Source organism: Marmota marmota, unplaced genomic scaffold, assembly GCF_001458135.2.
Source record: "Marmota marmota marmota unplaced genomic scaffold, marMar, whole genome shotgun sequence".
Classification (NCBI taxonomy): domain Eukaryota; kingdom Metazoa; phylum Chordata; class Mammalia; order Rodentia; family Sciuridae; genus Marmota; species Marmota marmota.
Window position 1 is genome coordinate 21,982,101 of NW_025999990.1, and position 14,119 is coordinate 21,996,219.

Sequence of the window (14,119 nt, forward strand, 5' to 3'; positions counted from 1 at the left end):
TTTTTTTTTTTTTTTTTTTTTTTTTTGTGGGTCAAAATTAAAGAAAGAAAATTTTTTTCCAGTAAAAAAATATATAAACTGAATTAATTTGGGAAGTCACATTATAGGATGTAAAGTTTCCTTTCTAGGAAATTCATGAAGATGTGGATTTAGAAATGATTGAGTACTCACCGTCATCCAGGTTCTGTTAGTGCAGGGGATGGAGGAGCTCCAAGCCTTTTCCTTATCCTTAGATAGAGGTGGGAATATTCAATGAGATGTATTCACTTTCAGGAACACCCAGGAGGAAAACTGGAAAAAATCTAAATAGAAATACAGAGGAGCTTATTGAGCATGGACATTCTTTGGGGTAATGGAGGCAGCTCCCAAAATGGTAAGATGGAGGAATGGCTGGAGCTTCCATGATATATACTACAGGGTAGAAAGTGGGATTTCCCACTAGATGGCGCTAGCACACATCTGTGGCATCCACGGGTACTGTTCCCAGGGCAGAGGGTTAGAGGTAGCTTTCTCACCTCCTTAAGCAAAGTCTTATATGGAGTACTATAAAGATTGTAGTGAGTACAGTTGGGTATGTCAGACCTCCTTAGATTTGATGCTATATTGAAGGGTATACATGTGGTGGCATATATGTGTGTTATATGATTACATATGTGGGTACGAATGTGTTCACACACACAGATGTACCTCAAGTGGTAGAACACTTTCCTAGCATGTGTGAAGCCCCAGGTTCAGTCCCCACCACCGACAAAAAAAGAAATCATACACAAGTAAATATACACATACACACACTGGGTTATTTAGAGATGGGTCCATGTAGGGATAGACACAGATGGGGACATTGTCACACAATTGGCAGTCATGTTGGAAGAAGGAGACTGGCTTCTGTTGAGTGTGTACTGTGAGCTAAGCCTTTTCATGTACTCCTTCATTGAGCCTTCACAGTAACTGTGGAAGGTAGCCATCATTAACCCCTGCTTATTTTAAACAGGAAATCTGACAGATTCCATACAGTTATGGAACTTGCCCAAGGTCATATAGTCAGAACGTTACCATGCCTGGATTAAAATCCAGTTCTACTGAACTTCAAAACCGTAATACAGTCTTCAAAACCATAATATAGTCATGCCGCACATCCCACAGACTTTCTATAGTTTCTTGTAATGTGAAAATTAACTCCAGGGAATATGGTTTGTGGTATGTTTGCACAAACAATACTGACATGTGCATTATACAAACCGAAAATCATGTATATGCAAAAGCGTGATCTATGTTGGACTGCACATATTTGTAAAAAAGTTAAATAAATAAAGCATTCCACTTTCTCCCTTTTTGCCCCAATGATTATTAAAGAATCCAATCAGAGAAAAACATACAAGAATGAATTCCAGTACATAATTCAATCAAAATAAAAGTCATTTAAAAGAATATTAAGCTTACTTTAAAGTTGGTATATCAAATCCACATGGAGACATAATTGAAGCCATCCACTCTTTGCCTCATAATACATAGGCATTAAGGTAACAACACAAACGCCATTCACATTGCCTCTTTATGTTGCAAAAAGAACCATTTCCATTGAAATGGTTGGCATCACCCACTCATTGTCACTGAAGACATTGTAATCTTTGGGCAGCAGCCTCTCAGTGTTTTTTTCTTGTCTGGAAAGTGTATTGTTATGTAAATTGTGGGTTTTGTGGGACAGATTAAAGAATGTAGTATATATTGAGTATTTAGCTAAGTGTTTGGCAAATAGCAAGCACTGAATAGAAGTCTACACTGGTGCTTATGATACCATCAGGAGGAAGGGAAGGAAGCAGAGGAGGGAGAGTGAACCAAGAAAGAGGAGAAGAGGAAGTAAGTGGAACTGTGGGGAGGTAAAGAATCAAGGCAACAGTTTGCAGTTTTTCTTAATGACAGTTTTCCCCTGAAGGTTCCAAAAAACAAAACAAAACAAAAAAATCATATGAAACGATATGGAATTTTAAATATCTGCCCTGCACCTTGCAAATCATTCTTGCATTCATTTTAGACTCCGTGCGGTTTTCTGTTTGTCTCTGAAATTGGTTGGATTTTCTGTAGGCTAAAGAAGAATGTGCTGAGAACTGAGCCCCTGGCAGAGATTGTGGGATTGGCAAAGGGGAGAAAGACAAGCAGCATTCCAGCCTGCTCTGCTCTGGGTGCTGGATAATATGTAGGTTGTGCTGTTTACAAATGGACTTTTTGGCCACAAGATAAAGGCAAACTCTGGCACTTCAAAACAAGATGGAAGACACAGAAGTACCCTCTAGAAAAGTCACAGAACAACAGAGGCAATGTTCTCTAATGAACATTATCTAAAAGGGGAGGTCAGAACCCAGGCAGGGGGGTGGGGGTGGGGGGGCGGGAATAGACTGTTGCCTTTGAAAGTAAAATTCTACTTAGCAAATTTCATAAGTACATTTTTGCCATTTTAAACCTCAGTCTTTTGTTTCTTCTTTCATTTGTGTTGGAAGTTGAATTGGTAACAAAATTTAGTAGTAATAATGAAGGCTACCATTTATTGAGTACTTATATACATGCAGCTTTGCTGTCCCTGTTCTATATCACATTATAGTCAATCCAACTCTAAAGAGTGGTCCCATATTAAAAATGCAAAATAGGAGGCTCAGCAAATTCAAAGAATTTGGTTAAAGTCACATATGTTGTAGGTGATAGAACTAAAACTCAAACCAGGGACTGGCTGAAGCCAACTCTTTCTGTGGTCCACTGTTCTAGACTCAGATAACATTCAAAGCCTCTATGCCAGCATCTGACACATAGCTGATAAACAGTAATGCTCACTTTGCTTTCTTTAAGGGAGTATGGCCCTTGGATTGTTTCCTCTGTCAGCAAAGCTCTGTTTTATTCTGCACACAGTTTTTAAGAATGTCATGTTTCTGGGGTAGGATTGTGGTTCAGTGGCAGAGCGCTTGCCTCGCACGTGTGAGGTAGTGGGTTTGATCCTCAGCACCACATAAAAAATAAACAAAATAAAGATATTGTGTCCATGTATAACTAAAAAAAAAATTAAAAAAAGAATGTCATGTTTCTGCTTTGTAAACTCTAGATCTTAGCATAAAAGTCCAGCATCACTCTTTGGAGTGGGAGGAGATGTTTGAGGAGGTGAGACATACTGAAGAGAAGGAGGACATTTGACTCTCTTGGATCTTCTTTTTCCATCCTATTCTGCACATTCAGTCTTAGGCGATCACATGGGGTATGTAAACTACTACAAACGGGGAAAATCCCAAACCTTGTGTTTTAGTCAGCTTTTTCACTGCTATGACTAAAAGGAGCTGACCAGAATAATTGTAGAGGAGGAAAAGTTAATTTACAGGCTCACGATTTCAGAGGTCTCAATTCAGAAATAGCAGGCTCCATTTCTGAGAGCTTGAGGTGAGGCTGAACATCAAGGAGGAAGAGTGTGGCAGAGGGAAGCAGCTCACATGGTGATGAGAAGCAGAGAGAGACTCGACTCTCCAGATGCAAAGTATATACCCTATAGTCACGCCCCAATGAACCACTTCCTTTAACCACACTTCACCTGCCTCCAGTTACCATTCAGTTAATTCCATCAGGGATTAATTCACTGATTAGGTTAAGGCTGTAACCCAATCAAAATTTCTCCTCCAACCCTTCTTGCATTGTCTCACACATGAGCTTTTGGAGGATACCACATCTAAATCACAGCACCTTAATCTTGTTCCCATTAGAGAATTTCCTGAGCCATTAGAGGGCTATATAGCACAGGAACACTCAGCAGAGTAGCCATCAATTAATTGCTAGCTCAGTTAGAGGACATACCCCTCCATAAGAGCTGCTTCAATTCTTTCCCTATAGTTTCTTTTTATCTTCTTAACCCCCAAGCTAGGACAGCGAGATAAATGAAGAAATAGAAGCCCAACTTTGTCTAAGGTTCACCATTCGTTTATAATTGAACTAGCATCTAGGTCTTTAATATCTTGGTTAAAAATAATCTTTGATTCAAGGCATTTCCACAAATTCTGAAAGATGCATTTTTGAGGAAGAAAGGTAGGGGGAATCCTAATTAATTAAAATGTTTAGGAAACGCAGTATCCACTATCATTTTTTCAAAAATTCAAGAGCATATTTTTGCATATTAAAATTTCATAGATCCTGCTAGAAATTTTTTAAATTTGGCTTTGCCCATATCTTTCAGATGGTTTGACCAATCTTTAAATTTTTTATTTTATTGTATTTTTTTCCTCCAAAAATTTAAAAACTTGTTAGTATCCAGAGGTGCCAGTATCCCTCAAAATTCATTTAGGATCATATATTTTAGAATGATTCAGAGTCATTTCTGGGAGTGCTTCTTATTAATAATGATGGTAGGAATGACAATGATAATAATTTCCTTTTACTGATATTTCTATATTCATACTATCTCACTCCTGAATACTACTATGCCTTTATAACACCAACTTTTCCCATCTGATTGATTCTCTATAGATTTACCTTCCCCAGATCCACTGGCTGGTCCTTCTCTTACTCTGTCATTTATCCATCACGTCTATCAAAACCCACTGTTCTCAGGAGAAAACCCAACTTCTCAGTTTGGACTTCAGTCTCCCTCTGCCCCCTGCATTTTTAACCCACTGCTCTCCAAAGTGAACCCTTTGGTTAATTCAACCAAACTCATTCTCTGATCCCCAGACAGGGCACAAAAGAGATCATGGGTGGGTTCCTACCTACATCATTGATTCTCTCATAGAACCTGTAGCAGGGATGTTGTAACAAACCACATTTGGCCACCTTCCATGTCTTCACCTCCCATCTGCATCTCTCAAAAATAAATGTCCAGTGGCTCAGGAGGCTGAGGCAGGAGGATCACAAGTTCAAAGCCAGCCTCAACAATAGTGAGGTACTAAGCTACTCAGTGAGAACTTGTCCCTAAATAAAATATAAAATAGGGCTGGGGATGTGGCTCCGTGGTTGAGTGTCCTTGAGTTTAATCCCCGGTACCCAAAACAAACAAATAAACAAAAATGAATGTCCATAAGTTTTGATGACCTGATACTCAACAACTCATGTGACTTTATTTTGTAACTTTAACTATGGTGATAAAGCATTATTATTATAGAAGTTAGAAATCCTTAAAACAATTGCATTTGAAGGGGGAAACTACCTGTACATATTTTACTACTATGTTTTAAAAACGTTTATTGGGAGTCAAGATCTTGAAGACCAAGTTGTTTTGTTGGTCATGGGAATAGCGTGTATTGCGGCCACAGCAATAGGTTGGGTACAGCAGCACTCCAGATACCTACTCTGTTCTTCAGGCAGTTACATCTCAGCCTCACAGAGGTAACTGTAGGAGGATCAAAAGAGAGAACAACAGGGAGGCTGAGGGAGAATGACAACCCATACATAGGTCAAATATCTGGTTTGGGGTCCAGTTTTTACAGCTGACACCTGAGACATACTGAGAAAAGCCACTTAACCTTCCTGAGCCACAGTTTTCTCTGCTGAAAAATAGGAAGTCTAATACTTAGTTACAGGATTGTTATGGGAATTAACTATGGCAATGGCTGTGAATGCCATATAAAATATAAGGGGCTCCTCAAATGTCCGTTATTATTAATCAAACATTATGGGCATCTCCAATTTGTTAATGCAATACTAGAGATGTTTCTAACTGCCTGAAATTCATTTGTGTTTGTGTGATTGCTCCATGTTACAAACACCCAAATCTTTAACTTCTCTTCTGCCTGGGCCCATTCAAAATTCTTATAATGCCACAGTTTCTCTATCTTTTCTCCAGAGAGAGAGAGAGAGTGAATCTAGTCGGTAAAATGCACCTAACTGTATGTTATTTACCAATTAGATCCCCGAACAGACTGTAAAGTTAGTGTATAATCTACAAGGACACTTGATTACTGAAAACATTCCCCAGGCATTATGTGACCTATGGGGATGATATGTTTTTTATGATGTGATGGGAATTATTGACTCACTAGAGCAGAATGCTCTTGGAAAAGGCCCACTTTCCACAATGGATTGAAAAGCCAGAGACTTGAGTTTCCTGCATATTCACAGTTTGTAGACGATTGGCAGGCCTCCTCTGGGTGTCCTTAGCTCCTTGTATGTGCATGCCTCCGTCAGGAGTTCCCCAGACCCGCATCTGCACAGCAGCTGCTTATGGCCCCAACTGCTCAAATGATTTTTTTTTCTTTAAAATGTAATATTTCAGCTTTCCATGAAACATACAAGTTCAGGGAAAGTAATACCCCCTAGGAAATAATAAGTGAATTGCCATAGATGCCCAATTATAAACAAGAAAGCCCTATAAAAACATAATCATAGAATTTCCAAACTGAAATAAAATGTAATAAAATTATTTGCAAGTTATTGCACATTAAGGCAAACCTGGGTGGATTAAAGGCAAGACTCCTTTTTAAATCAGGTATGTGGTGCATAGGTGTGCATGCGGATTTTCCTGAAGGGACATTATTAATACTTGTATAATCGAATATAGTCACAAAGTAGAGACCAGAAATAGGAGAGGTGGCCTAAATCAGGTCTTCCAGATTTCTAGGATGGCAGTCTTTGGAAAAGCATATATATATATATATATATATATGCTTCAGTGGCTAACACAAGCTGCATAGGCTTTGTGGAATATTCTGGTAAAAGGGCCAGAGTTTGATTCCATCCCCATCTTGTCTGTTGAAACAAATTATTCTCTCAATTTCAGTGTAAAGATCAATTTCTGTTTTGAATGACCACTATCTCAGATGAAACCATGATTCAGAGGAAATTACCCACTTTGCTTCTCTGTCTCTGTGGATGGACTGACTGTCCCCACCTGTCTCTCCAAGTCATCTCTCTGGCTCATGCTCTAACGGAGACCCCTCTGCTTAGTGCAGAGCTCCCATGAGGACCAGTGATCTGAACCACTTCTCTTCCTCTTACCCTCCTCTTGTTTTGGGATTCTCCCACTTTCTTCCCACGCTCTGCCCTCTTGCTCTGGAATGGAGGGGAGCTTCGTTGAAATCACAATGTTAAGTGCTCATTCTATATTTGCTGAATAAAAGAATGAATGAATTTCAAAATGGGCCCAGCCAGCGACTTGCTCTATAAGGACTTGCTCTCTGAAGTATTTCATCATCCACAGAATCTTTACCATTTTAGGATGTGAAAGATTGAAAAGATTTCTAAACCCACAGGATTGGTTCTATACTGATGGGATTTTACCCTCAATGCAAGCAGTGAAGTCTTGAGTAGTATGTCTTTGAATTTCACCTCCTCAATCTATTTTTCCATCAAGGGCTCATAAGCACCACAACAGCAGTGACCTTTTCCCTACTTCTGTGTTTAACCCCCAACGGTCCTCATTATATTGCTCTGTTCAACAAATGTGGATGTCCAGCTCTTTCTGCCCCTCCGATCCCCAGATAATTTAGAGTTGACTCTAATAAAATGTTTTGCAACTTGCAGCATGAAGTCGTTAAAGATTCTCTGTCAGGTAATTGATAAAAGAACAGTCCAGCCTGTCCTTCATGTTCACCAGCTCAAAGTTCACGCAACCTGTACTTGTACAAATCACACCTAAAACACCTTTGGCCTGCCGATACAAGCATATCATCCATCAGCAGGTGGATGGGGATGCTGATCTCTGGCTCTCTGTACTTCTTGATGGCTGGTGTTGCTCAGGGTGGTCCAGGGCCTCACTGCTGCTGGAATACTAGAATACTGGGATGCCAGTATAGGGGTTCCTAGCCCCTTAACACTGAGTGGTCCCCTTCCCAGTGCCAAGTGGAAGCTCTCAATTCTGACCTAGTTTCACACTATGGCTGGGACCATAACTGTACCTCAGTACTTTGATCTTTTACCTAGATCTTTTGAGCAAAGCTTGGGGAGCTGCTACCTAATACAGGTGTTTCCTTACTCAGTCAATCTCCTTCCCACCCGATTTCTCCTCAAGTCATGATCACGACCCTCTTTCTACATGCAAAATTAGCATCTATGGGGTATAAGGCAGAGGGGGATTTCTGGCAACACTGGGTAGGGACCATCCCTGGCAAACACGTTTTAAAACCTTAAGCAAAGATGAAAAAAAATGAAAGTGGTTTTTTATTTAAAACAACGCATGAATTGAATTTGGCTCCCTAATGTAAAATCATGTCTTACATGTACAAGGAAAATTTCCCTTGACATCAACCAGTTAACCTGAATTTAAACCAAGAATTTGTTAACTATCTTTCTTTTACTCCTAATAGCATTTAGCATTCAGCTTTTCAACCATAATAAATTTACAGTATCTGCTCTACTCTTGAGAGTGTTATTTATAAGACAAAGTAAGAATACATGCTATCTTTGCCTTCAAACCCATGGTTGTACATAACTCAAACCAACCACCCTACAGTGTTCTCAGAGGTCAAGAAATCCCTACTCACAATCAGACCACTCATAATTTTCCATACACTAGCTCTACTATTCCACCATAAGGAAGGTGCAGCAAATAGCTGGTGGACCAGAAGATTCTATTTAGCAGCCTTAATAAACTTAATGGCTGGAATAGATTTTGGAACTTCTAGGTGTGCAGATAGAGATGTAAATAGGTCCTTTTGTGCTACTGACAGAAGCCTGAAGAAATTGATAGTCATCTTTCCCAAATAAGCTCATTTTACTCTGGGAATTCCCGATAGTGTTGTTATTGTCACTCTCAAATAACGCACAAATAATTAGGTGACAGCCTTCCCATTGCTGGAATGATTATTATTAAACATACAACAATTATCACATATAGTATATTCTATGTGCATACCAACCCCTTCAGGATAATGCATGTTGCCAACTTCCATGGGAAAAAATATGAATTATTAACATTCACACTTTGAGTTCTGTAAAACTAACTCAGATCATGGTACTAAACAGTATTCTGGCACCTACACTGGCTGGCTGGAGAATTCACAATATAGTATTTGACACACTCATTCTCTCAGGTGAAATACTTTGGACAAAACTGCATAACTTACTAGGCTTGTAAGGTTGAATAATTAGACCATGTCCTTGTCCAAGGCTACATTTTATGACAATATTTAACACTATAATCTAAAGTAGAGTTGGACTGGGATAGGGAGGAATTTTGGAAGTAAACGAATTAAAAGATGTTGTATATGAAATAACAACTATATCATTTCACACCATCAAAAGTAGGATGTAGTTTTCAAAAAGGCTTATGTATCCTCTATGTTATAGGCTAACAAGACTTCCAAATGTTTTAATGATAGAAAAGTGTGTGTGTGTGTGTGTGTGTGTGTGTGTATGTGTAATGTTGTATTTTCAGTTTGGTGGGTGGAGAAGAAAAGAAAGAGAAACTCAAGAAGCCAATAGTTACCCCCATGAACAGGTAGAAAAGAAGAATTTTCAAAAATTAGCGATAGAGGATGAAGTTAGAGAAAGAACTCTGCCTTACCCCACAGGTCCTCCTACAAGTAGCCAATGTCAGCCCAGAGACCACACCAAGTGTGCGGTTGGGATCCTTCTCAGGAGGTCAAGGCAAAGAACACAGCCAACTCAGAAGACATGGGTGTCCAGGGGTTTGCTGTCCTGGCTCACCCAATCCTTCCTTGCTCTTTTTAAGCTCCTCAGCACTAAAGTGGGTCCGTCATCCTAGAAGATTTGCTTTTGAAGTTCTAATCTCATTAGCATCCCGTTCTCCTTCAATGATCAAGTAATATGTAAGGACCAGGTTGGGCTCTCATTGGAGAATTTGCTTCTTATTAAGCAGTCAGACAACCCATCTCAGGGCCCCAGGCAGACCCATTGGAAGATCATTCTTCCTGTGACCACTCTTGTTCTGCTTGACCTCCCCTCTGCCACATTGCTTCCTCCCCACAGCTTTGTTTTTTCTCTTTAAGCATTACTGAGAGGTTAAATTTTTACAAATCTTATATTCATAAGACATTTTTGTCTTTGAGATGATAGAAGATAAGCAGGGTTTGTACACCTGGCCTTCTCGGGGTGGAAAACTCCATGGGCTGTCCTGAATGTTGGTCCCTGAGCATGCTTCATCGTGAAGTTCAGTGGGAAGGGCAAGTTCAAGGAAAAGGTCAAGAGAAATCCTTCTCATAAGGTCTCATCCTGTTCTCTTTGAGAGAGGACTAGACTGAAATCAAATTGTCTCATGTAGTTATTTCCAAATGAAGGCAACTTCAAACTCAGGGGCTACAATCCAGCCTCCATCACCCTCATTTTATTCTCCTCCTCTTCATTATCATTATCTTGAAATAAAACAGCTCTCATTCCTCAACATGGAGTGGGATGGTTTGCCTTGAGCATAGGGTAGGAGCAGAACTCACTTGCATTCACTCTTTCCTTTGAACATCACATAATTGGTCCCAAGATTTCCCTGAGATCTTAGATTTTATTCTGAAAACCTTACATTAGCTATGACTTTATCCTAAGGATCAGCTCCCTTTAAGCCTCAATATCTGTTCCTTGCCTTTGGAAATGGAACTGTTTTTCCAAAGGCTCAGCCTGTTCTCCTTGGGGGTTTTACTGTATCTATAGCAACTAGTCATTTGGAAAACCTTACAAACAAAACTAAGCTTTGGAGTCTGAGCACAGACTCCAAAAGATACATTGTGACAATAAACATTTTAGGTTCTTTGTTTAAACCAGCAACAATAGTTTATTAATAGCTGCTGAGGTATTGCTCTTGGTTCTGATTAAAGAGAATATATTTCTTGAAATTTAGTGTATTTACAGTTTCATTTGTTCTTGCATTTAAGAAATTTCTGTTTGATACTTCAATATTAAACCCATGTTTAGATGCATGGTCTCAAGTGGCAATGGAAGGAGACACTCTGTAATCTTTGCTGAATATCTTAACTTTCTCTAGGAGTGACACATGTTCATATTTCAAGTATCCCTTTTCAAAGAAATCCAGTGGCGTCATCAGGCCTTCCATCCCATTATCAGCATTCTGTGAAAGTGACAGAAGAAAAGCCACCAAATATTTTTATAAGTGAGAATGAGTAAAGAGAATAATGCCTTGTCATGTTGGATTCAGTGCAACATTTCTTTTTAGTCAATAATCTACTTATTAAAAGAAATCTGGTCTCCTTAGGGAAATGACTGATTTGGAATTGGGACAGGAAATAAACCCAAGGAGCCAAGAGAATCTTGCAGTGCCAACAAGTTAAAAAAATGATTAAACACACACACACACACACACACACACGGTGTGTATGTCAAAGAAATGCAAGAGGCAAGAGCTCCCAAAGGTCAAAATCAGAATGATTTGAGCAACAAAATAAAGTAGTAAAACACAATAAATGTCCATGAATCCATATCAATACAAGAAATTCATTAAATAGATGTGGAGAATAGACATATCTTCCACTCAATACAATTGTGCATGATTTAAGTAGCTACTCAGTCCTTTAGAAGGAGGAGCACAACTTTCTATTGTTTCAATGTGGGCTGATCGCAGTGTTCTCCTTCCAAGATGTACACAGTGTGTGAACAGGAAAAAAGAAGTCCTTTCCACTGTAGAAACCTGGCAAATATGACCCCAGACATCAAGGACCATGTCATCGTTTTGTACTCTTGCTATCAAGTGGTGAGAACGGCACTTTACCTCTGTAGTAAAACATAGCCACATGGGTCATGATTAGAACATGAGACAAATCTACAAAACACCTGACTCATAATCCTCAAAATTGTCAAGGTCATTAAAAAAATAGTAAGTCTGAGAAAACTATAACAGCAAAGAGGATCCTAAGGAAACATCATGATCAAATGCCACGTGGTGGCCTGGAGGGGACCCTACAGGGGAAGAAAGGGAAACTAAGAAAAAGTATAACAATGTGTTGGTATCGGCTTACCAATCAGGACAAATTTATCATACCAAGGAAGATGTTAAGAATAAGGGAAAATGGAAACTCCATCTTTGAAATCATCCTGTGAATCTCAAACTGTTGTTAAATATAAAGTTAATTTTTTAAAAGAAAATCTACTTAATATATCACTGGAAAAATATATCACTGGAAAATTGGATTATGAAAAAAAAATTTGTCCCTTCATCCTTATGAGTTTACTCTAGTACATCACCTGCACCCAAGAGATATTTATTTATGTATTTATTTATTTTTGCAATGCTAAGAATTGAGCCCAGCATCTGGGACATGGTAGGCTAGTGTTCTACCATTCAGCTACATCCTCAGCACCTCTTCTTTTATTTAATAACAAAAGGACATTAATGACAGCAATGGTTTGTGAAAAAAAGAAAATTGTGTAATGGAAAAATCACAAGTGACTTCTTAGCAATAAAAGTAATTATTGACATTACATATAATCACAGTAAAATTTAGAAGTAACAATGCTAGAGACTAAATATTATTTTCCAAATATTTTCACATTTATTTGCAATATCAGTTTTTGTATTGAGAAAGGCAAGGCAGGCCTTGTTTTCTCTGTTTTAAACATCAAAATCTTGAGGCAAAAATACATATGTAGAGTGTGCCTAAGGTGGAGAAATGCTCTGTCATGTACATATTAGCAATAATTAGGCTGTGGCTTAGGCAAGCTATTTCAATTTTCTGAGATTTAATTTCCCTGTCTACAACATGAAGAATACTCCCATGGTAGAGGAAGTTCAAGTGTAACACCCCTCCAACACTGAATACACAGAATATAATAAGGTTATTTATATTTTAAACTGAAGAACAGCACTAAATATTAATAAAAAAATTCAAGGATTAAAAAAGAAAGAAAATCTATAGTTACAGGCAGAGACTAAAGTTCCAGGATCCTCAGGGAGATGAGGCTAGTTATGAATAATGGTCCAGTTGGGGACTTCAAATGGGAACCTGTGAGTTCCTGACTAGGATCAGGCTGTGCCACATAAAGAGTGGGACATCCTCTCTTGTCTTCCCAAAGCTTGTCAACAAAGTCAAGGTGTTCATGAGGCAAGTTCCCAGGCTCTGGTAGGTAGGTACAGACATTGAGATGTATGTTGCCACCTTTTTTTTTTTTTAAGGGAGTCCTCAGCTCATCTGCTAATATAAGGATTCCTGTGGATCCAGAAAACCAAGAGACATGGGTAGGGTGATCCTAAAATGGCCTTCCAGGTAGGCGGCACAGGAGAAAACTCTCCAAGAGAAGAGGAACATCAAAGAAACAGAAGAATTCTTCTTCATGGAAATGCAAATAATTGAAAAATCTGGAAAAAAAAATTAAAAAGTCAGTATCTTTGAAATCCTCAAAGAAGTAAGAGATGAAAGTGAGAAACTCAATAGCGAATTAAATGCTAACATGACACAACCAAAGAAATAGCAAAATGAAAGACAGAACAGAGCCAGTTTCTCGGGATGAAGAAAGACACAGTGATGGGGAAAAGAAGAGAAATTATCAGACATGGAGACTGAGAAGCACCAACATGTGTCTAATAAGAATTTCAGAGGGAAAAAAAAAAGTATCAGGGATGGGGAAGAGGTTCTAAAAGGGGTTAGGTAACATCTGTAATTTCCCAGAATTAGAGACAGGTGTTCTCGGATTAGAGAAACCCAGTGTGTGCCCACAGCAGGGGACAGGAAAATAAACCCCACATGGCCTGGCAGGAGAAAAGACCCTAAGGGGAACCAGAGGAGACAGATGACCCAAAAAGAACAGCCCTGGTTGCAACAACTCCACAGCTCGTTTCTCATTCATAAAAGAACGGGTTCAAAGAGCAACGGTGCATGGGAAAATAATTTTGAACATTGACTCTTGTGCCTTCAATAGTAAGTGTAAAATGAAGACATCTTCGCACATTTAAAGAACTCTGTTTAGTACTCTCAGAGCTTCAGGGAAGGAACTATTGAAGGATACAATTGATCACAAAGAAGAATGCAGAATTAAGGGATGGGATTCAAGACAGTTGACAAGCAAAGGAACTTGATATGATGACAGTAAATAATCAAGCAAATGTGCGTCTTTTTATCTTTAAAATACGTTGAGATTGAAATTCTAGACAGCAATAGCATGGAATTCAGAGGGTGAGGAGATCTAAGGAGTACTGAGGTGTACAAAGAGACTTCCACACTGGAAAGTAAGCAATGGCAGAGGTGAGCTGAAATTTGAAGACAAC

At 38.9% G+C, this 14,119-nt stretch overlaps 1 protein-coding gene across 2 annotated transcripts in view; it reads right to left on the reverse strand.

The window, feature by feature from the left end:
* The window catches only part of Slc14a2 (solute carrier family 14 member 2), a 435,358-nt gene extending 425,715 nt beyond the window's left edge, over positions 1 to 9,643 (reverse strand). The window contains exons 1-2 of one of the 2 annotated variants that reach the window (XM_048806295.1): positions 9,461 to 9,636; positions 172 to 302 (exon numbers count right to left, since the gene is read on the reverse strand). The gene's annotated coding sequence lies outside the window, so the exon portion shown is untranslated. Of the gene's footprint in view, positions 1 to 171; positions 303 to 9,460 lie in introns of both variants that reach the window. The other variant, XM_048806296.1, reaches the window with a different exon arrangement.
* Between the last annotated feature and the right edge of the window lie 4,476 nt (positions 9,644 to 14,119).